The sequence below is a fragment of the Rhinolophus sinicus genome, chromosome 2, assembly GCF_057876585.1.
Source record: "Rhinolophus sinicus isolate RSI-liver-muscle chromosome 2, RSI-T2T, whole genome shotgun sequence".
Lineage (NCBI taxonomy): Eukaryota > Metazoa > Chordata > Mammalia > Chiroptera > Rhinolophidae > Rhinolophus > Rhinolophus sinicus.
Window position 1 is genome coordinate 44,218,765 of NC_142502.1, and position 15,149 is coordinate 44,233,913.

A 15,149-nucleotide genomic window follows, 5' to 3' on the forward strand; every position below is an offset into this window, starting at 1 on the left:
ATTTATCTTTCCACCTTCAAATTAAGAGACACCCAAAAGGCAAGATAGCCCTTTCTTGAGACAGGTTCCCATGGTTTGGGGGGAATGGCAGATTTCTTTCTGCAGTGGCGGCTGCAACCTTCCGCAAAGCAGAAACTGCAGCTCACTCTCTCCCCTCCCTTCCCCACCCTAACCCACTACCTCACAGGTCCACACAATACTTAAAAACACACACACAACTCCTCCAACCTTGCATCCCATCCCATCTCAACACAACACGCCAGGATGCCCGCGGCCACAATTACGCTCAACCCACTCGGTGGCCCCACCCACTTCAGTCCCGCCCCCGCCTCGACACCAATGGTCGCCGCTTGTAGCTCCCGAGGGGCCCGTTGATAGGGTAGCGGGGCCTGCCACTCTCAGGGTGCGTCCCGCCCCCTCCTCACTCCGGGTTGGGGCTTGAAGGGCTGGAGCATCAGCGCTGGTAGCTGCTAGCAGCCGCGGCAGCAGCGGCGTGTCGTTGCAGTTGCGCCATCTGTCAAGAGCGGAGCCGGCGGGGAGGGGGCTGCCGCGGGAGAGGAGGAGGGGTCGTGTGAGCCGAAGGCCGCGGAGACCCGCCCGCCCGCTGGCCGCGGGAACAGAGGCGAGGCTGCCCTCGCAGCAGCGCGTCCTTCGCGGTCCGGGCGCGCAGCGCTTCACCCAGCGCACCGTGGACTGCCCGGGCGCACACAAAGCCGCCGCCTGAGCCGCACCGCCCGGCGGCCGCCGCCCGCGCCAGGAAGGGATCCGGCCGCCGGGCCGGGAACACCCGGCGCCGCCCCCTCGGCGCTCTTCGAAGGCCCACCGGCTCCCGGGCCCGCCGAAGCAATCGGAGCTGCCTGAGCCGCGCTGGAGGAGGGCGGGGAGAGGACCATGTGAATGGGTTCCGGAGCCTGAGTGCCGAACAGGTAAGCGGCCTGGGATGCGCTGAGGGAGGCCGCGGGGATGCTGCGGAAACAGGCTGCAGGCACCCCCGCGCTCCGCTGCCCCTGCCGTGGGGCCCCGCGCTGCAGTCTCTTGGCCGCCGCCGCCGCCTCTGGGGCGCCCCGCGGGGCTGCCGGGGAGTTGGCCCCGTTCGGAGTCTTCCTGCAGCCGAGCCGGAGGTACCTCTGCGGGGTGCGGCCCCGAGTTACCGCAGGAATAGGGGCCCATTTTCTCTCTCGTGAGCGGGCGCGGGGTGAGAATAGGAATAGGCTTGGAGACCAGGCTGGCCCAGACTCCGCCCCCGCCCTCCTTTCGGGGCCCCCCGCGGGGACCCAGGCTGTGTGTGTTGTTTCAATGTCAGGGATGATGTAACCACTTAATAATTGATGCCCCGTGCTACTTCGCTCCCCACCCCACCCCTGCCCCACTCTTCCATCTCTCGGCCTCCTCCTTCTGCGGCCGTCTCCTTACCGATCGCATCCTCCTGCCTATTTCTGGCACCTCCCTTGCACTTCCCCCATCCTCCCCTTCACTCTTCCTGTGCCACCACCCACCCACCCCTTCCCTGTCCCCAGTGCTGGAGACTTCGCTCCTCTTCCTCTGCTCCCCACCCTTTTTCCCTCAAGCTCCTTTCTCCTCCCTTCCCTGCTCGCTGGATTTCCTCTCTACTTCCCTAGATCGATGACTATTTTTGTTTGGTCGCCTCCCCTCTCTTATCTCTGCGGCCACCGGCGGAGGGGACTGGGCCAGAAAGAGGCCACCGAGCTTGGGCCCGGGCGGAGATTTGCTGGGACTCAGTGAGAAGAGGGATAATAAAATCACCCTTCTTGCCCCTCCTCCCCCAATAAATCACACAGACTCGCCGTGTGTGTGTGTGTGTGTGTGTGTGTGTGTGTGTGTGTGTGTGTGACACAAAGAGCTCTTTCAGTGCCTGGAGAGGAGACACACAAAGTACCCAAGGATGGGCGCAATGCTTCTTGTTTCTCTTTCCTGGGGCGCCCTTTCTCTCAGATAAAGCAGTTGATCTTCTTTCTGAGAGTCTTTCCTGCCACATTTACCAAAAAATAAATGGCCCCAGATGCAGGGTGGCAGGTGCTAGCGTTTTGCTGTATTCATGGACCGGTAGTGTTGACTGGCAGCCGCAGTATTTCTTAGATTTAAAGGGGAAACGATTCCAGCCATCTTAAGAGTTGCTTCACTTTCAAGGCAGCTAGCCACCTACCCCCCGCCCCCTGCCTTGTTTTAAACACCTCTTTTAGGGGTATAGGTACTAAGAGCTGGGGTAGGATAAATTGGTGTGGGGCAGAAGATTTTGTTTCTGAATCAGAGAATTAAATTGCTGTTTGATAATGAGTGAAGCCACTTGACTTGCTTCTTCTCTCAAGTCTGAGGAGTGCTAAAGTCCTTTGAAGTGAAATCCTGACTGCCCAGTGTTTTTGCTTTGCCCTTATATTCAAACAAGTTCCTGGGGGCATTAATAACACAGCATTAAATTGATGTTTGAAAGACCACTGGAACCTGCCTCCTCCCTGCTTCAGGGTAGCCTTCAGAGACCCACATCCTTCCTCTCACCAACCGAGTGACAGACATACCTTCCACCCTTTGTGCGCTTTCTCCTGAGTCCCTGCCCCATGGGTCCTGTGATGAAGAGGCTCATAGATTTTAGGAGGAAATGGTTTATTAACTATTTCAGGTTTTGGGTACGCTTAGTTAGGAGCAAAGGATGTATAGAATCTTTTGATTGAACTTTAAACCACCTGCTTGGTGTTCCTCTTAAACAGGAAATGTTAATGTAAATCTGGGGGCTTAATGTTCCGTTTTAGAAGCCAATGACTATTACATGCTTAATCGATAATGTGATAAGGTAGGTTGAAACGGTTGATTCCTAAGAGCGTAGCTCTTTGTTATAAGTAATAGAATGCTCTCAACTTTGTTCTTCAAGGTTTTTATTAGAAAAGAGTTGTTGTGATTCATTAAACATTTACTTCTGTACTTTCTAAGGACATTCATCATGGAACTTTTTATATTAAAGAAAGCAACAGGGTTAATGAGTTCACTGTAAAAAACAAAGGGTTGTTTGTTTGATGCCAGACCCAGGAAGGAAAGTCAGTGCACAGTAAATTCGCACTCTGTTGACCAAGTTAGGGACTTAATGATAAGTTTGAAAAGTGAACAAATGCACATTTGGCTTACTGTGCCTTTACTCTGTTTTTTTCTGGGTCTGGAATCTTCAACCCATCTGATTGGATTGGGTTCTATTTAACCTTTGGGGCCCAGCTCAGAAGTCATCTCCTCTGTGAAGCTTTCTCCATTCTTTCCCCTCCAATTTTGTTTTCAAATTTCAGCAGCAGGCATTGTTTGGCAGGGGTCTGTTGTTAGTTGATCAGCACATTGAGAGAAGGAACTTGGACTTGATTTATCTTGTTTCAACAAATGTAAGTTAGGTCTTTGGTATGTGCTAGACGCCTGAATTAATTAGGCTAATGTTAGCAGCTATAACAAGTAGTCCTGCAAAACTATAATAGCTCAAAAAGCAATAGACATTCCTTATTCCTCGTGTAATAGTTTAAAATGGGTATTTGTGATCATTGTGTGGCTTTCCTCCATGCGGTGATTCTAGGCATCATGCTTCACCATCCCACGGGTGCTCCATTGTAACCTGCTTTCAGTTGGCAGGAGGACAAAAGAGGAAATGGATGGAGTGCACCTACTTTTTAAGTGTCTTGGCCTGGAAATGGCACCCATCACTTCCATTTAACATCCTTTACAGGAGAGCTAGTTATATGGCTACATTTAACTGCAAGGGAGCCTGGGAAATAGAGGTTGACTATGTACCAGGTGAAAAATCAAGAGGAAATGTATTCTTGGCCAGCAGCTTTGCCAGACACCGCCACTCAATAAGGCACAGTCATTGCCCTCAAGGAGTTTGTAGGCTGATGAGAATTAAATGTAAACCTAGTGCCTATACCCATCACTGCTTTTGTTCTTTTGATTTTGTAAGTTTAGATCTTTTCATTTTAAACATGTTTCAAAACACCTTGCTTTTTGTCCAGTTCCCACTCAGCAATCCCTTGTAATGCAGTGATCTGAGGCTTCCTGTGTTGCTTTTGATATGTTTTTTTGTGTGTTTATCCAGGTGCACCTTTATTAGCTTGGTTTTTTTATTTGCTGATTTTAGGGACTCCCCAAAAAAGTGGGTAGGTGGGTCCTTAGAAATCACAGTCCTCCCTTCTCTTAATTGGAAGAGGAAATTAAGCGTAGGCCAGAAGAGAAACTTCTTGCCCCGCGTCATGCTTGTGGGAAGGGCATCTCAACAAGCCTGGCTCTTCAGTCCCCCCTTAGCCCCCAACATCACACAGCTGCCCTGACTTGTTGACTGTGAACCTTAAGCAGTCCAGAACTAAGTGAGCTTCACCTAATTTCCCAAGAACCCCTCTCCTGCACCCCCTCCCCACATGCTACCCGCTCTTAAGTGAGCTTCCAGAACTCCAGGAGTAGGGCGAACTGCTAATGCTCTGAATAGCCCCTGTTCTCCACTGGCCTCCAAACCGTTGGAACAATTCTGTCTGTACTAGTCATCATACTTAATAATGCACATATTTTTGCTATAAACAGTTCATTATATTCATCTGCTCTGCAAACATTAGCCCAGTATGTTATTGTGTGCAAGGCACTGGGAGATAAGGTTGTGAAAATGAATACATCTGCTGTCCTTGCTCTTCAGGAGCTTACAGTCTCCTGGAGGATATAAGAATGATAAATAATAGCTAACTTTTATTGAACATTCACTATTTGCCAAGCACTGTTTAAACTCTAATTTTAACACTAACGATATGAAGTGATTTCACTTGTAATCCCCCTTTTACAGATGGGAAATTGAGGCAAGGGAGGTTAAGTAACTAACTCAAGAGCACATAACTAGTAAGTGGTATGGTCAGGATTCAGGCCCAATTAGTTTAGTTTCACAGCCCTTGTTCTTAGCCAGTATGCAATACACAAAATTGATAATTAGAATGTGTCACGTGCCATAAGTGGGGGTTTGTATAAATGCTTTGGAAATTGATACTTATGGTTGTTGGGAAATAGAACTTTATATTTAAATTTTAAAAATGTTAATTTCTACCTCCACTCCTTCCATTTGACCCTCATCTATTGCTCACCTAGAAAATAAACAGTAAAATTCAATTTAAAAATGGGAAAGCAAAGTATATTGATACTGGAAATACTTTTACTTTAAGCTGGGTTTTTCTAGTGATCCACAAATAGGTCTGTGTGAGACTGTGAATTGTCCTGTATATTTACGCATTCAGCAGTGTTCACTCATTGCATCTACCCTGTGCCAGACATTGAACTAGATGCTTCAGGGGTGAAGAGGTCTGATCTGGCCCCAAGGAACCTACCTGTAGGAGGCAGTCTCTGACTACTGTGACAAACGCTGTGATTCTAGTGATTCTCACAGGAGCAACGGAGCATACAGGAGGGAACCTGGCCTCCACAAATGAGCTGGGACAGTGGGGTGGCCAGGCAGAGAAGGCTGGAGGAGGAGGTGTCTTCAAGATGAAAAAGAGGAGTCAAAGAGTAGGAGTTGCCTTGTTGAGTGTTGTGGGATGGCCATTGCCCCAGAAGGCCATGGCGTAGACCTTTTGGGAAACTGCAAGTAGTTCAGAGTGGATGGGGGTGGTAGAGAGATGGACAGAGGGAGGTGATGAGCTGGAGGAAAGCCTGAGAATATTCTTGTATGTATTTGGTCAGGAATGCCATTTAAGAGTTGTCAGTGGAGGTGCTGCTTTGATCTTATTTTAATTTATAAAGATCACCTGGCCACAGGGGGCCATTGAGCAGAGGTGTTCAAGATACAGGGAAGGTAGTTATGGTAACTCAGATGCTCAATAGATGAGGGTCTGAATGGTGCAAAAGAGACAGAGTGAAAGAGAGCGGGTAGCATGTGGGGAGGGGGTGCAGGAGAGGGGTTCTTGGAAAATTAGGTGAAGAGAGACCTGCAAACCAGCAATACAGTAAGAAAAGCAGGATGTGGAAAGTGACGACCTTATCATGGACATTGGACTTTCAGGACAAGGTATCTCTAGGCGGTTGAATAGATGGGTCTGGAATGAGGAGTAGGATTCAAATACAAATCTATTAGCAGCAAATTGCAAAATACTTGAAGCCATGGATGTGGGCTATATCCCTTTGGGCGAACGTGGGAAGCAGATAGAGCAGACAGGGCTGAGCAAGAACCTGGGAACAAAGGAGGAAGAGGAGCCCAGGCCCTGAACGGGAGAGGGGCAGCTAGAGTATTGGCGGGCCCTGGGGAGAGAGGTGGCCCTGATCCCCAGGGGAGAGGGTTATGCCCCAGAGGTTAAGCAAGATTAAGGATGACAAGTACAGTTGGATTTGGCACCAGAGATCTCTGGACCCAGGCAGAGCAGCATCACCAGAATAGGGGGTGGAAGTCTAAAACGCTGCTGCTCCCCAGACCAAGGTAGAAACATATATCGAAATCTGCAAAACATACAACCCTAAGGGACTTAACCATCAGCTAGTCCAGCGTGTCCATTTCACTTACGAGGAGAAATGAGGTCCATAGAGCTAAGTGAGTTGACCAAGGTGGCAGTGTCACCACTTAGAGCTAGATTGCAAGCCTTTCAACCCGGGACCATACTTAGAATAGGATCCTGATTTGCCCCGTCCCAGCTGTGGGAGCTGAGCCGAGTTACGTAATATCTGTGCCTCCCGTTCTTCACCTTTAAAATGGGGATAATAGTTCCTACCTCCAAGGAGGATTATGTGTGAGGAGTCAATGCGTTAATTAATGTAAAGCACTCAAAATAGTACCCCACACATAGGAAACGCTGTGTGTTTGCTGCTGCTGTTAATGTGTATGTGTGCGTGTATGTATATACACAAAATATATACACAAAACACATGCACATATATACATACACGTGCGTATAACACATATGTCCCTTAGGGAAGAAAAGATGGAAATGTATTATGTGCATAAAAGGACATTTTGACTATTTTAGAAAGAGATTAGGGTGATTGCCAGTTCTGAATCAAGAGTTATGGGAAAAGGTGCGAAATTCGTTTATATAGTATGATTGAAAACAGCAGTGTTAGCTTGTCTTCTGAAGAAATGCAGAGCCTTTTTTATTCTTGAAAATAGAAAACAAAAGCACTTTGAAGTTAGCCCTATAAAATGGTTTCTTTGTTTTAGTCAGATAACTGGAATTTTAACCTATTTACAATGTAAATCCCTTGAGTTGGACTTCAGAATGTCGTCATGACTTTCCGAAGGTGGAATAAACTATGGGGGAGGAAAAAAAAAACCTAAGTTATGACTTGGTTCCTATGAAAAGGGGGTGATTTGAGTTATTTAAAGGAATGCAGTTTTGTATGTGTGTGTGTTTCTAGTTGAACGAATCTAATTTTGAGCTACTAAGACACATGTAGCCTGAACAGTATTATCCAAATGGATTTGGGTGACATACAGCGCAGACAACTTAGGCCTAAGTGGCACTCCGGACTTGATTAGAACGCAGTAATCCTAGAAGGATATAAATTGAACTGGATTTATGGTCTAATAAAAACGTGGGAAGAAAAGATAATGCCTACTGACTCATGAAACTTTAACAATGTTTATAAGGCTCTGAGTTGTTGTAATGATTGGACAAGAGCATTTTCCCATTCATCTCACCCTGCTCCTAGAATGACCTGCGTCGTGCCTCACTCTGGATGTGAAGCAGACTGGGGTCCTTCCTCTTCCTCCGTATTCTCAGGAAGCAGAGATCATCATGTATTCTGCCTTTGTGGACCCGTGATGTCAAGTAGCGCCTCGTTAGTTGGGGCAAATGTGTATGGAGTGCCTATTAACTGTCAGTTCTGGGGGAGGAAGAAAACTAGTATAGGAAAGTCTTAGCCTGATGGTTATTTCAATTCAGAAGGCGTTTCCTGAGGGCTGCTTATTTCTGGCCTTGTATTCCCCTCTGTGTGATAGTGTAAAAAAGCACATACCGCATTTCCCCGAAAATAAGATCTAGCCAATCAGCTCTAATGCGTCTTTTGGAGCAAAAATTAATATAAGACCCGATATTATATTATATATATTTTATATTATGTTATACCCGGTCTTAAATTATAGTAAAATAATACCTGGTCTTATATTAATTTTTGCTCCAAAAGATGCATTAGAGCTGATTGTCCGGCTAGGTATTATTTTCAGGGAAACACAGTAGCATACCACAGCTCCTCACTAAATCCACCATAAAAATAATAATGCCTACCATTTTTATTGAACCCCAGAGGCTTTGTTAAGTGCTTTACATACAGTCATTCCCTTAATTGTAACAACTCTAAGGCAGATATTATTATCCCCATTGGTCAGATGGGGAGACTGAGGCCCCAAAAGGTAAAGTAACTTGCCCATTGTCACAGAGCTAATCACTAGAGAAGCTAGGTCTGTCTTGGTCCTAAACTCATGCCTGCTTTTGCTCCAAAGCTGGGGTTCCCTACCCCTGCCTGTTTTCCAGCCTGTTTGTCTTTGCTTTGCAGTTATTTCTGTGTTAAGTGTTGACGGTACAAAGCCACCTTGACTCCTTCTGATGGCTCCACTCAAGACTTAACTTTCTGGGAAGTAACCCCATTGGTCCTACCTCTGGGCTCCCATGGCACTTGGTTACCGCCTCATCATCTCCCTTGCCACAGCCTGACTTATAAAGCCACGTGAAGTCAGCTGGGTGGGAGAGTGGGCAGATACTGGTCTTTTCTACTGACTTGTGAGCTCTTTGTAAGTCAGGGACTGTATCATTTTTGTGGTTTGATTTCCCAACACAACACCCAGCACTATGCCATAAGGTATTGTCATTATTATTCCCATGTAACAGGTGGGGAAACTGAGTCATAGAGCGTAAGTGTCACAGAGCTAGTACAGCAGAGCTGGAATCTGAACCCAAGCAGTCAGTCTGGCTCACGAATCTATACTCTTAATCCTAAATTTGTTCCATCTCTTAAATAAGATTCTAAACTGTGAAGGTGGAGATAGTGCCCACTACGTCCTAGCCCAGTACCTCACACAGTCCACGAATCGTAAACATCAGCCTTGTTCTTCCATTCACCCTGGCAGAACCACTAACAGGGTCTTAGCTGATGATAAGGAAAGAGCTTTAGGGCCATGGCGCATAAATATCCTCTGAGGAGCTTACAGAATGCATATCCCTAGGCCCTATTCTCATTCAGTAGGTATGGGGCGGGCAGGGTTGAACATTGAAGTCTTTTCTGTATATGAGAATGGCAGTGAGCAGTGAGAATGGCAGCTTCTGAGAGACGAGGAATGAAACAAACATAGGGAGTCTCAGCCACAGTGGTGGGAGCAGACCATGAAGTGTTAGAAAATCATCAATCAGCCTGAGCCAGAGGGAACAGCAGCCCAGAGGAGGCTGGGGATCAGAAATCCATCACAGAAAGACCTCTTACCTTGTATTTTTAAGATTTCTAAGTACCTGCTCCTTTTGAATGTGCTGGTGGGGTTTTATCTGATGAATTTAAGCACTTTCATTTTCTTCTGAGCTTCCATCTTTAAGGTACCCAAAAATAGGAGGCTTTTCATGGAGTTGTATAAGGATTCCATCTGCTTTATACTGAAAAGTAGGGCTTTAAAGGGAAATTAAAAATGAGCCAGATCGCCTTTCCCACAACAAAGCCCAGGGCACTTTTCCCAATCCTTTCTTCTCTAATCCCCAGAAAAAGTTACTGACTATATTTTTGTGAAATCCTGCTCAATTTAAATTCTACTGAAAAGGTAAATAAACACCTACTAGTTCCTTCATTTCCATGCATCGTAGTATCTCTTTAGACGCAATAACGATTTCAGATATTGTCACTTAAAATTTGGTTTTTGTTTCAATTTTAATTTTATTCCAGAAACTGTGTGATATGTTACCTATAGATAGCCACATGGATATTTGAAAGATGCCGATTTCTGTTAATAGTTTATTTTGTTTGCTCTCAGAGTTTGGAGGTTTTCACCTTTTTATTGTCTAGTTTATTGGCTAATCTCTTAGAAATACAAACTGAGCAAGCAGCTCATTATTTTCAGATATAGGAGCTTAGTTATCGATGAACTCTTTTTAACATTCTGTTATTCTGTATCTTTTATCATTGTTTCCTACTTGAAAATGTCAATTCTGTGGCTGTCCTTGCACCCTGTCTCTATTCTCTTGGTAAGTTATGTCCTTCAGGCTCTCTTGTGGTTTGCAAATTCCAGTGGCTTCACTCCTATACTTTCTCCATTGGTGAGGAGGTGTTAATCCACATCAAATGAATGTGCTGCTGATGGAGATACTGCTTCCTTTGCCTTGTCCCTTTATTAACAAGCCAATGAAGAGAAGAAAAGCCAAATTCCTTAGCCTGGTGTTCAGTGCCTTCCACTGTCTCCACGTTCTTAGTCATACCTGGCTCACCTCATTCATTACTACATTAGCACTTGAGAAGCCAGATGTCAATCTACTGTACTATATCATTAATATGGAATATGTGTTCTGCCTTTGTGTTCCTTTCCTGGAAGCCCTAACCCTTCTTTCCCTCAGAATTCTATCATTTTTTCAATTCCCAGTTGGAACCCCAACCCTGGGAAGCTTTCCCTCGTCTCCTTGTTCTCTTGCATTGAACACGTATGTGTCTCGATTGCCTCCTAATAAATGATGACTGATGTTGTTAGTTAAATCCTGATAGAAGGAATCTAAGGTATAGAGCATTTTTGTGACTCGCCAAGGTCAGGTATCCAGTTACTAATTTAGTTTAGACTAGAATGCAGGTCTAGAAATCTATATCTGTGGGACCTGTTTTCTCAAGAGACTGTTGGCCCCACGTGTGCAAAACTATTGTTGGCTGCTCCCCTTCCTGTTTTTCTGTCCTTCTGTAGCAGGTAGCGCAGTGTCATTCGTAGTGTAGATGCTCAGCAGGTCTTTACTCAGGTAGGCCCCAGGCAGGGCACTGAAATATACAGCTGGCTCCCCGGCCATCGGTGGGGCTAGGCTGCCATCTCCTTGGACATCGAGCGTCTGTAGTTTCTGATGGCACCAGATTTACTCTCTAACGACCCTCATGGTTTAGGTTCGGTGATTGTCCTAGACTATTTTCGGACCCACCGTTGTCTTTTCAGAATGGTAATGTGTTTCAAGACCTTTTGTTCTTCATCTTAAGCTTTTTGCTAAAAATTTAGGGTAGTCAAGGAAATAGTGACTTCTTTATCTTCTGCCATCAGGTTTTCAACAAGATTTTCACTAAAAACAATAGGAAGTCACAGTAGTACACAGTGACATCCAAGACCAAGGTAAATGCAGAATGTTTCAAAATTGAGAGGACCCTGGAAGAACACAGTCGCAAATGATGGGAGAGGGAAGAATGGCAGCATGGACGGCTAGTGTTGTGCCGGCGGGAGCTGCAGAAAGCAGATGCTCACCTATTATGCACCTGCTCACTTCTGTACCTCGCAAAGTAGCATTTAACTGTGTCCCTCAGCCACATAAAACCTAGCTTTGACTGTGGAGTGCCTTCTTCTCTAGGCATTAATTTTGTTCACTTGGTGTTTTGTTCACTTGTTAGTGGCACCATCTGAAGAATCTCCTTAGCAGGGGAGGGAAGGGTTCCAGCCTATACTTAAGGTCCAACAAAGTAATGATTTCACACTGTATCCCAACCACAGTCTCTGGTTGTATAGCCTTCAAAAGAATGATTGAAAATAAGCCTTATAAAACGTTTTCCCTGGTGGAGAGGAGAGACTACTTCAGTAATACGTGTAACAAACGACACAGCAGCACAACAGGCAATGGTTGTCAGCTGGTCATTAAGAGTCTTCTCAGCTACCTGTGAATAGCTCTCCGTGGTTCCTCATTAATGGCTTCCCCTGCCTAGCCCTCACAGGGATGCCAGGTTTAATGTATCTGACGGATGGAGACCAAGAAAAACACATTCTGTGGATGTAGACCAGTGAATGCAGCCAAGACAGGGGAGGTGGTATCTGTGCTTCACTGCAGTTTAAATTGTCGTGATGGTCTTTGGAAAGTGGTAGTGAACTGTTCTTCCTTCCTTAACCATGCACCGTGTATGATTCCAGTGCTTTTCCCACCTTCCTCCCCACCACTACAACCACCACTGACGTGGGAGATCACACGCCACTGACAAAATGCACTTTGCCCCAGCTGGCATGTAATGTCACCATGTCATATATTTGTCCAGTTTGTTCATGTTCACTCATGTTAGTGTCCATATTGTCCATTTTCAATAGGAAGCTGCTAGAAAACTAAGAGTACAGCTTGTTTAATTCATTTTGTGGTCAATGTGTAACACTGCACTAAACTGTGCATTTATTAAATGCTGGTTGATCACAATTCTAAGCTTCCGAGTTGGGAGGTCTTACAAGTGTTTCAGTCCTTCTAGAATTGAGATGCATCTTGAATAAATTTTCTTCTTGTAGATAAATCATTGGGTCCTCTGCATTGACAGATCCTCGGAGTATTGGTTTAGAATCCAGATTTTGGTTGCACAATAATGTTTTAGGTTCCACCTTATGTTCTACCTCCTTGGGTGAAAATGCAGTGATCCCAACTCAGAGTCTTGTCTGCAAATTAGGGCCAAAGCATAGGTAACGCGCCACACCATACTCTTTTCATATAAGTATGAGGATCATGTAATTCTCACTGTCTTATAGTCGTTGTTCAACAGGTTCTTGGTTTCACACTGCCAAGAGTTGGAGGTAGTTCTCTTAAGAGGCGAGAATGCTCATTGAAGACGAATGAGGAGAGGCTGGGAAGAACCTATAAGGACTGTGGTATAAGAAGCAGAACCAGATGCCTCTGTGGGTGCCAGTAACTCCTGGTTAGTTCCTTGCTAAGTGTGATACAAGGAGGATTGACGCTTGGAAAACTGCAGGCCCAAACATTCTCTGATTTGTACCTTGGCCCCAACCATGCCATGTGGGAAAAGTCACTTTGGGAACGTGTTGAGAGTCCCCTGTCTGCGGCCAAAGGCAAGCCCCGCTGCCTTCCCTGATTTCACGTGCCTAGCTGGGACAGAGGTCCTGCTGCTGCAGGATGGCCGCCCTGGCCTCCACCCCCACAACAGCATTCCCATGCGCTTGAGATCCAGAACTGCTGCTGTGGGAAGAGCCCTGCTGTCTGCCTCCCATCAGGATGCTCAGCTGTACTCTCAGTGCCTCCTGAATGAGCTGGAACACGTGGAAATGATCCACTAAAGAGAGTGATGTTGGTGAGGCTGGAGAGGGGGATAGTGGATGCAAGGGGATCAACACAGAGTTGGTAAGGGCAAGATCATGGTTATTATATAGAAGGACCACTTGTATTTGTTTCCTGTGGCTGCCATAATGAGTTACCCCAATTGGGTGTCTTAAAACAACAACCAAATCTCTCACAGTTCTGGAGGCCAGAAGTCTTGAAATTAAGGTGTCAGCAGGGTTGGTTCCTTCTGGAATCGGTGAAGGAGACTGTTCCATGCCTCTTCCCTAGCTTCTGGTGGCTGCCGGCAATCCTGGGCTTTCCGTGGCTTGTAGACCTGTCACTATAATTTCTACCTCCATCTTCATATGGTATTCTCTCCACTGGGTGTCTTTACATGGCCTCCTCTCTTTTAAGGACACTTGTCCCTGGAGTTAGGGCCCACCCTAATCCAAGATGATCTCATCTCGATGTTCTTAGTTACATCTGCAAAGACCCCTTTACCAAATAAGGTCACGTTCACAGGTTCCAGATGGGCATATTTGGGGGGAGGGGCAACATTCCATCCACGATAGCCCTCAAAAAGATAAAAACTAGCAGTAATTCAGAAGGAGAAAGGACAGATGAAAAAGGCATTTACAAGTTGGAATGCCCACGAAAGGGCAGGCACAGTACTTTACATGTGTGATTTTTAACTATCACTGTACGATAGGTGAAGATACAGTGCAAGTTTTATGTGAAAAGAAAGAAGTGTAAAGATGTGGAATGTCCTGAAACTTTTCAGGAAAACTGGAGGCCAGGTCATCATCTGACAGTGGAAGATTTGGAGATGGGAGCGGGGCTTGCAGAATCCAGAAAAAGTCCAAACAGCCACAGAAATATAGGATAACGTGTTAGTAGGTACATAATAAGTATTACAGAGAAATTGTGAGGCCCCATTGGAATCCGTAGATATGTTTGATGGTTCCCTCTAGCCCAGTACTTATCCCTCTGGAAAGGCACATCTGACCTTGTGGTGACCTAGAGTTGAAAATGAGTTTGAATAGTCGCGTGCGGAGGATGTTCTAAGAGAATGAAGAAAATATTAATATCAATTAAATCACCTGAAAGTCGGGTTCAGGCTGGATAGGGGATGCTGGCTAAGGTAAGGAAGGCCCTGCGGTTGTAGAGGTGTGATGAGTGAACACAGCAGGTGTGGAGGGGGAGAGACAAAGGTGAGAAGGCCCGAGGGAGGGGTCACCCGGGAAGTGGAGTCCCGAGATGATACCGAACAGGGTGGCTTCCTGTTCAGGGGATTTCCACTTACCAGTAGCACAGACATTCGGGACATTGGATATAAAGAATTCAAGAAACTGAAAGGCATAGGCCCCTTTGCCCTTGGTTCAAATGTGTATAAACAGTGTCTTCTAGAAGAATGACATGTTTGTGTGTTGTACTTTTTTAAAATCCTGGATGAGTGCTCTGGGTCCTCTGAGCTCTTGCATTATGACCGGCTGATTTAGTGGAGGTAATATTTTGAACTGGGATTCAATTTACTTTCCCTTCCTCCTAATTCTTGTTGCCCTGGGAGTCTCCCCCACTGAGGCTAAGGATTCCATTACTTCAGGGGGAGGACAGACTATAGTCTAGAACAAAGAAAACATTGTTCAGCTTTCCACTTTCAAAACAGGCCCTTGGAGCGTGTTTCAGAGACCAGTTAGCCCAGGCCTTCATTTAAAAGGGGCAGGCTTTGTTAGAAGAAAATGATTTGTGGATTCCAAGGAGCCAGATCTCAGAAGGCCTGGCATATATTGTACAGAACGCCATGCAGGAGGGAGGCTGCCGGAAGGAGGAAATACCTTTCTGGGTTGGAGGATGGAGCCTGTAGTGATTCAGAGACTAGAGATAGGAAATGAACGGGTTGCTGGCATGCCCCACCCCAGAGGAGTAGGGCAGAATCTGCATGCAGACAGACTTGTACCCTGCGTCCTGCCCCCG

At 46.1% G+C, this 15,149-nt stretch overlaps 1 protein-coding gene across 3 annotated transcripts in view; it reads left to right on the plus strand.

Annotated features, from left to right (window-relative positions):
• Positions 1-433: 433 nt before the first annotated feature.
• Positions 434-15,149, plus strand: part of FYN (FYN proto-oncogene, Src family tyrosine kinase) — a 204,143-nt gene continuing 189,427 nt past the window's right edge. The window contains exon 1 of one of the 3 annotated variants that reach the window (XM_019735019.3): positions 434-926. The gene's annotated coding sequence lies outside the window, so the exon portion shown is untranslated. The remainder of the gene's footprint in view (positions 927-15,149) is intronic. The other 2 variants (XM_019735015.3, XM_019735017.3) reach the window with 2 other exon arrangements.